This window comes from Cryptomeria japonica, chromosome 7, assembly GCF_030272615.1.
Source record: "Cryptomeria japonica chromosome 7, Sugi_1.0, whole genome shotgun sequence".
In the NCBI taxonomy this organism is placed as follows: domain Eukaryota; kingdom Viridiplantae; phylum Streptophyta; class Pinopsida; order Cupressales; family Cupressaceae; genus Cryptomeria; species Cryptomeria japonica.
The window spans coordinates 98,193,496-98,202,275 of NC_081411.1; positions in this window are offsets into that span (position 1 = coordinate 98,193,496).

Sequence of the window (8,780 nt, forward strand, 5' to 3'; positions counted from 1 at the left end):
TGCCCAATTCGAAGCCTTCATAGATAACACTAATATATTTGGTCTAGAATTCCGACGGAGGTTTCCGACGGAGAAGGTATATTGTGACCAAATTTGATTTTTTTTGAAAAAATGCCCGAATTCGTCGAAATTTCGACAATAATTTCACATTTTGTTTCGACGGAGAGGGCATTAGTAATGAAATTTGTTTTTTCAAAAAAAGTGTTTGTGTTCATCGAAATTCCAACGACCACGGGCATTACTTAAAAAAAAAAAAAAAGAGCGCAAGTCATTTTCTCAATCACTCCCACGCAAGCTAATTCGTCGACCTCTGGCAATTCCCTGCGTGCAAGATTCATCGACCTCGACAACCCTCCATCTCCTAAAAGGTTAGGGTATTTTGCATATGAATTTTTATTTTAAATTTCTTAAGTCTTAAGGTTTAATCTATCTTGAATATACCCTGGTGTCGGCCAATTTCTCCTCTATCTAGCTACATCCACCTGCCATAATAGATGCCTCCACCAATATAGTGGATTGAAATCAACAAAGAGGGGAAGAGTGGATAGAGATATCATTGGAGGAGATCAAGTTGTGCATGATCGTTTAATGAAAGAGGGAAGAGGAGACAAGGGCACAGTTGATGGAGGAGGTTGGCAAGTGTCCCAACTAAGTTTTGACCTAATAAACTAACAAGTGCTTACTGCCATTGTCACCTAAGACTTCACCCTACACATTGATCTATACTAACCAACATTTTCCATTATCAGCTATACTGCCCTAATAAACTAACAAGTGCTTATTGCCATTGTCAGCTATAGAAATGACAACTAAACTTATTTGAGAAATTTCATTTGTGTAGAACTAAATAATGCATTTAGTTTCTTTTTGCTCCAATGTCTTTCTTATCATATTGCATATTTATTTCCATGGGCTGGACAAACTTTCATGGAAAATCCATCAAGATAACAACAAATTGATTTCTAGGTAGAGAGCAAGCAAACTGAGATAAAAACAATTGTCTCTCACATGTACCACATGCCTATAAGTCTTAATCTTAGATATCGATTTCTTATCTTTATCAAAATTTAATTAATAAACATTCCAATAATATAAAATTCAAATATTATTTGAAGAATTTTATGGTTTCAACTCAAATAGAAAGCATTGCTAAAAAAAATGAATACACATTTGTCTAAGAAAATAGTAATGAGCTCAACATATTATTAAATTCCATTATCAAGGATATGGCACATGTAGAAAAATAGATTTTGGATAACACAAGGATAAAAACTACAAGGAAAGGTTTACACAAAGCACCTATAGACTATTCTACATGATGTTACTAAAAAGGAGCTTAGTAATTAGAGTGTGCATCTCAAAGTTTGTTTCTAAATTGACACACTGATTGTCATTGATCTATGGAATAGTTAAGAGAACTTCCTTGACTCAAAATTCTATTCAATACCATAACAATTCCATTATATTAATACTAGTATAGTTTGGGTTTCTCTTCGGCCTTAGCTTCTTTTCTACTAGCTTCCAAGGACATTGGGCCTTCTTTCATCTTTTGGTATATTTGGTTCACTAGAGGAATTATTGTAATTCAAAACATGAAAGGGTGTCAAATTGGAGAAGATACAATATAAGAAGTATCGACCAAGGATGTGGAGGTGTGTGGCCATCAACCAAGATTGGCCAAGAGAGATAAAGGTATTGTGTAGAGAGGATTGATTGGAGATTGTTAATTGCATATTTGAATAAATATTTTGTTGTAATTTTTATGTCAATTCAATTTTTGTGCAAATAATCTATACATTTATGCAAAGAATCATGGTTTTAGAGTATAACATGTCTACCCAATTAAGATTGAGGAGAGATCGATCTGCTGCAACAAGAGATCGATCTGCAGTTGCAAGAGATCGATCTGCAGCAGAAGAGATCGATCTATATAACTTTTTTTGCTTTGGATCGATCTGCAACAGAACGTCAGAGATCAATATGCAATTTTTTTGTGCTTCAGATCGATCTCTACCTTTCGCAACCAATTCTCGATGAATAGCAGGGTGGGGACTTAGGAGAAATATAAGCCTCCAATGGCTATCTTCTAACTATAGTCCTCGAAACAATTCAATACAGTAACTAGAGTATAAAATTATATCAAGCCAAATAAAAGAGTCATTAAAATAGGCTCATAAAATTGATCATGTGTTCCTCTCTATGATTGTCATTGAAATGTGGCATTATATTGCAGAGTCGATATGTCAAACAATGGTATGCTTGGGATGGACACGCAAACTAAATTTGTTTGGCTAAATGTACTAAAATATATAGGTGTGAAGTCATGATTGTGTGCCTGGTTTGGAAGTTTTCTTAAAAAGAATGATATTGAACAAAAGCACAACTAGACTGTACAAAAGTGTAGAAAAATAGTGCAAAAGCATCATTCAAGGTTACAAATGCGTAAAAGAATTGGACAAAGGAGCAATTATAGGTTACATATGTGCTCCTTCCCTTGAAACATTGAGCTTAAAATGCAATTAACAACCCTCTTAGATGTGTCATCAAATGTTAAAATTAAATTATCCATTGGAGAATGAATTCACTTGACCCTATTCTCGATTTTGGACCACTAGTGTCTTAGTCACTAAGCTCAAGACATTCAATCAATTGTTGAGAATATCATCTTAATGGTAGTTATAGGCAAGAGTTATTGCCTTGACAAATGGGGGTGCCAAATAAATAATTTTCCAACAAACATTTTTCAGTTTTCCATTAGGTTTGTCCTTATTTGAATGCTCATTTCAACTTCCAAGGACACTAGTTAGTACTTACTACAAAGTTCAGCTATATTATAATTATCAATTTTGTGTTTTATTTTGTTTAGCTATATTAATATTGAAGAACTAGCTACTAACTCCTCGAATTCCTTCAAGTTGTTGTTCTAGGTGGCTTGAGGAAAACAAAGATCAAGGATGATGAATTGATTTGTGTTGATGCTCTGAAGTAACCAAAATAAGCAGTGAGCCCCATTGGAAAGTTCATTTGGCAATTGGACTCCCTTCAGAGCCTAGGTAAGTTGTGACATCCCTAAGTTTGATGGGAAAATTGATGTAGATGTTGTTGATGATTATATTTCTAAATTGGAGATGTATTTCTTTGTAATTTCTTAGATTAAAGAAAATTAGTAGAGCCCTACTTAAATTAGAATTCAAGTTCAACAATGTTGAATTGCTAGCTTTCTATCCCAGGAGGAGTTGAAGGAACTCCACTTGATTTAGTGATGTAGGTGAATTTCAATTTGGGTGGTTTTATGGAGGTGAATTTCAGTTTGGGTGAATTATTAGACATGAAGAAGAATGGAAGGTTGCAATAGATACATGTGCTCAAACACCAACAATAACTACACAATAGAAGCAGATGGAGCATATGCTCTCAAGGTATAAAGGCGTGTTGATTTTGTTGATGGGTGCACCTTTGCATTGTTAGGTAAAGATTTCAATTGATAATGTCCTTGACACACCACTACTAAATTGGCCACCATATAAATGACTATTTTTGGACAATGATGATTTCTAACATAGTGTGTAGGCACCATAGACATTAGACAGATATGTATGCTATTGTTTAGGTCTGCATACAATGAAAGGTCTACATATTGGAAGGAGACAATCATCCATACTTATCACAAGCTTCTGTAGCTCATGTAGACTCAAGGTGAGTTGCAAAATGACCATCAAAGGTTCTCCATGTACCTACAATGGTGAGCCATTTCTAACATAGTCATCTGAGACTTTTTCTATTTACCATAACAAGATGTTTTATAACATAATGGGTAAGTACCTAAAATATAACAAAGAGATATATGTTATCATTTAGGTTTGCATGCAATGAAAGGATTACATTTTGGGTAAGGAGATAGTCATGCATACTTATTACAAGCCTTTGCAGTTCATGTAGACTTGAGGTGAGTTTTAAAATTACCATCATCAAAGGTGCTCCATGTACCTACAACTTTTTTTTTCAATTGAACATTTGACACAAGAACAGGAGTATTGATAAGGTTGTTGACTGCTTGACTTATCTTTCATATGCTTCTTTGATAACAACACTTGGTTCTTGCAAGCATGAAACATTAGAAATCTTGAATTCTTTGACATATGCCAAAAAATCATAGTTATGTGGTAGTTTCTTGATTTTCACATAGAAAATGGGCTCCTATGCTACATGAGACACATTTGTATTCCCACTAAGGAACCACCAAAGATGATTTGGGACTTCACTATAGTTGGGTGAGAAGATAGTGCTACTGCTAATTTTACAAAATTATTCCCGTTGTCTGCAATAGGGTCATAGAAGTGTAGTTTCAAGTGACATATGCAAAACAAGCAATTGTAGATAAAGAAAAAAACAAATGACTAGGGCTAACCTCCTCCTCTTAGTTGTCTAGTTATAATTGTTTTTGTTTTGAGCTATTGTCTTGTTTGGACTTTGGGATGTGACTCTTTCCAATTACCTTTCTTTTTGTGAATATGCATTACACTATTTTGGAAATGATAATATAGATCCTAATCCATTAAAAAATAATTATAATGATAAAATTTATAATGGTAAAATTAATAGACCTTGCGTAGGGTCCTCCAAGCATAGAGTAAGGAGTTTGAAGCATAGATACATTGGTTTGGCCTTGTGGCCATCAATGAGTGTTGACCCAATAGGAGATGTCTTGAGACTGGCAATTTTGGAAGTGTGGCATTGTTGAGAGCCAACACTTAGGTGTGAACCCTGTCTTCACAAATTATGATCAGTTGCCATGATACTTGACCCTATCCTCATGATGTTAAGTCAATTCATATTAGTTTTCCCAAGCCTAGAAGCCAAGTAATGTATCCAAGGGTGTCTAGAAGAATGGAGTGTATGATCATTGACTTTGTATGTTGAAACCATTATACATGCCCCTCCATTAAGAGTATTGAGGAAGATTGGGAATAGTGTGTTTTGGTGAAGAAACATGATGTGAGAAGTTTGATGCAGAGACAAGGGTAGAACTCAACATTTCATATTAAGACAACAACCACATTGATTAGGCAAGTCAAACAAGGTCTCTCCAATGTTCAGGATACAAAAGGGCAACATTAGTCATGTAAGTATGCATGAGCATGGGAATGGATAATTACTTTCCTTTTAAAATAATTTGGGTCTAAGACTCTCAATGGTGTTCATCCCAAAAGTATATGTAATACCATTCACTTGCACCCAAGGCGTGACTGAGAATTTTGTCTTACTTGTCACTGATTTGGATAGTATTGAGAGGATCCTATAAGGATGACTATCACCATACTCTCGATGACTTCACAACATTGATAATGAATTCACATTAGACACTCATGGATTACCCCAATTAGACATTAGTCAACTTAAGATATGATACAAGGATCGCATACCAAAAAGCCATTAGATATGTTTTGAGATGAAAAAGAATAGTTAATTAGTTTTGGTTCAATTTGCATTATTTTTATGTTCAAGTAATTTAATTTGGTATATTATATTGAAACATGATTTTATTACTAACATTTCAACTTCTATATAACTAGTTCTATAGCCCAATTTTTTTGCCTATGAAGAAAGACCATGTCAAACAATATTAGCGAACAACAAAATAAGGAGACAATTGCTAGATTGTGGTCTAATTTGAAAAGAAAACGTGATGGAAAATGTTATTGTCCATACAAAATTTGTAAGGGGTTAAAGACTAGAAGACTTCTAATTAAAAAAAAACTAAGAAACATTGTAGGTTGCATGGTCACATTGAAGGGGGACATGATTATCATCCATTGGTAAGTTTTTTATTATATCATTTTAACAATTTATATACATAAGAAATCACTTGATGATGAGATCATGATCATGGTTTATTTATGTTTATCAATTTTATATAGGTCGAGTACCCCGGAGCACATGATATGGATCAACACAACCCGAAGAATATGGTTTTCGAAGTGGAGGAACATGGAGGTGTGAATATCGAAGCTGAAGATAATGATCCCATGGAAGATGTTGATCATGAGCCACAAAACATAATTGAAGATGAAGGTACAAATACATTGATCCATGACACATTTAGTACTGGCACAGCTAATCATGATGATGAAGTTGACCTTGATGTTGTTCATGATGTCCCTCTACTTGAGAAGGCATCTGAGGCCCTTTATGAAGGCTCCCAGACAACTCTTCTCTCTGTTGTATTGTTGTTGGTGAACTTGAAGATTATGAATGGTTTATCCAACATAACAATCTCACATATGTTAAGGTATGTCATATATGTCATTATTGTTAATAAATGGTGAATCATGTACCATTAATATTCTTTATATTAACAAATTATATTTTTTTGTTGTAGATTGATAGGTGAGTTTTTGTTACCACCATCAAATATTCTACCTCACTCATACCGAGGATTATCTACTATTATGAAAGATATTGGAATGGAGTATCAAGCAATAGATGTGTGTCCCAATGATCATATTATATATCACAAACAACTTGAATTTCAAACTGAATGCCCTGAATGTCATATCAATAGATATCAAACAGATCAAATAACAAAAAGGGTGCCTCGCAAGGTTCTTCGTTATATTCTCATTATTTCACGTATGCAATGATTATTCAAGTGCACTAGCTTGGCACGATTTATGGATTACCATGCACACAATAGAAGTCGAGATGACATTATTTGAATGCCTACGAATGGTTCAACATTTATGGACATAAGGAAAAGTGGCCACACTTTAAAGAAGAACCTCTTAATCTCAGGCTTTCATTGGCAATGGACGGTGTCAATCCATTTGGAGAGTTGGGATCTGTTTACTCAGTGTGGCTTGTTTTTTTTATCAACAATAACATTCCTCCATGGATGTCAATAAAGAGGGAGCACATAATGTTGGAAATGATTGTTCCAAGTATTTTATCATCTAATAGTCGTCTACATTTAATTATAAATATTGCAGTAAAATGGTTATATTAATTGTGTAATGTTTGTGTTCATTCGATTAGGTAAGTACCAAGTTAAAGATATGAATGTATATATTGAGCCTCTTATCGACGAGTTGTTGGAGTTATGGAATGGTGTCACTATGTATGACGTCTCTAGACTAATATGACAAAGACAATTTCAATTCCATGCGATGCTTGTATGGACAATACATGATGCCCCAGGGCTAACACATTTTTGTGGTATGTTATAGTGTTCAAGTTGCACATGATAATTATAATTAAAAAAAATTAACATATTTAATCCAATTATACATTATCTTGTAGGTCTTCAAACAAAGGGAAAATTTGCATGTCCAGTTTGTGGTCCAAAGATGAAATCTCTCCATTCAAAAAGTTTAGGAAAGCGGGTGTTTAATGAGTATAGGCACTTTCTCCACAAAAATCATAAGTATCGAAATACTGAAAAATATATTTTCAATGGGAAAGAAGAGAATACATAAAAGCCATAAAGAATGACACCTCATCTGTAGAGATTGGAATATAATAGAATGAATCGTCAAGGTAATGTCATTCCATCTAATGGTTTATATCATAAAATAACTTTTCTATTGTGTTTTGTTTACTGATGATGTGATTGATGATTGTGAAGGTCGTCAAGGCATTAATGACCACCTTCCTAAAGGACTAAAAATGTATCCCCGAGAATTTAGAGGTTTCCCTACTACGAGTAGTTACAAATTATGCATTTGTTTGATGCTATGCATATTGGAAAGAATATAACAGAGACATTATGGATAATATTGGATGGAAGGCGTGACAAAGAAAAAATTGTCAAAATTTGTAGTGACATTCAGGAATCCAATCATGCAATAAAAAATGTCATTCAACCAAATAGCCATGGAGACTAGATTAATATAAGTGACCTTCCTTGGTTATTAACGGACCAGCAAAGCAATGCTATAAAAGAAGTCATACGAAAAATTTGATTTCCCATAGGATTTGCTGCAAATATAAATAATATCATATCAAAGAAAAGTGAATTTGGGCCAGGGATGAAAACGCATGATCAGCATACCTTCATTAAGGTAATTCATGTTCTTGTGTTTTTACTATATATTTGTATATTGTGCATGTACTTTTCATTGTATCATGTTAGAAAAAAATGAAAAGATAATTTTATGATTGTTGCAGTACGTTCTACCTCTATCTCTCCCAGACGACTTCGACAAAAATGTCAAGCAAGTCATATATGATCTTAGAAAATACATGAGGTAAGTAATGATATTTGTTCAGTTCATTGTATAGATATTATATTTGAGATTTGTTTTAATGGTTATGTAATATAGTTTTTTGCATCTTGAATATCTTGTAGGTGGTTGTCATGTAAAGAAATCCATAAAGAAGATATAAAATATTGGAAGAGAAAAATTCCTCATTTAATGTGTGAAATGCAAAAGTGTCTACCTTCAGCTTTTTTCAATGCACAAGAACACTACCTCATACACCAAGTTGAGGAGATTGAATTGTGTGTACCTATACACACTAGGTCAATGTGGATGGTTGAGAGGCACTTGAAATTTTTGAAGGCTTTGGTTCGACAAAGAGCACATCTTGAGGGTTCTATGGTGGAGGGATATATGGTATACCAGACTATGGTGTACATTTCTGAATATCTTCCTAAGTTTGCAGCAAAGATCCATGTGGATCGCATTTGGGATCCCAACCCCATTAACAAATTCGAAGGAGAGTACTTGATGGGGAAAGGTAGATTGAGGAAAGTGAGAGGTAATTATAAGATGCTATTGTAG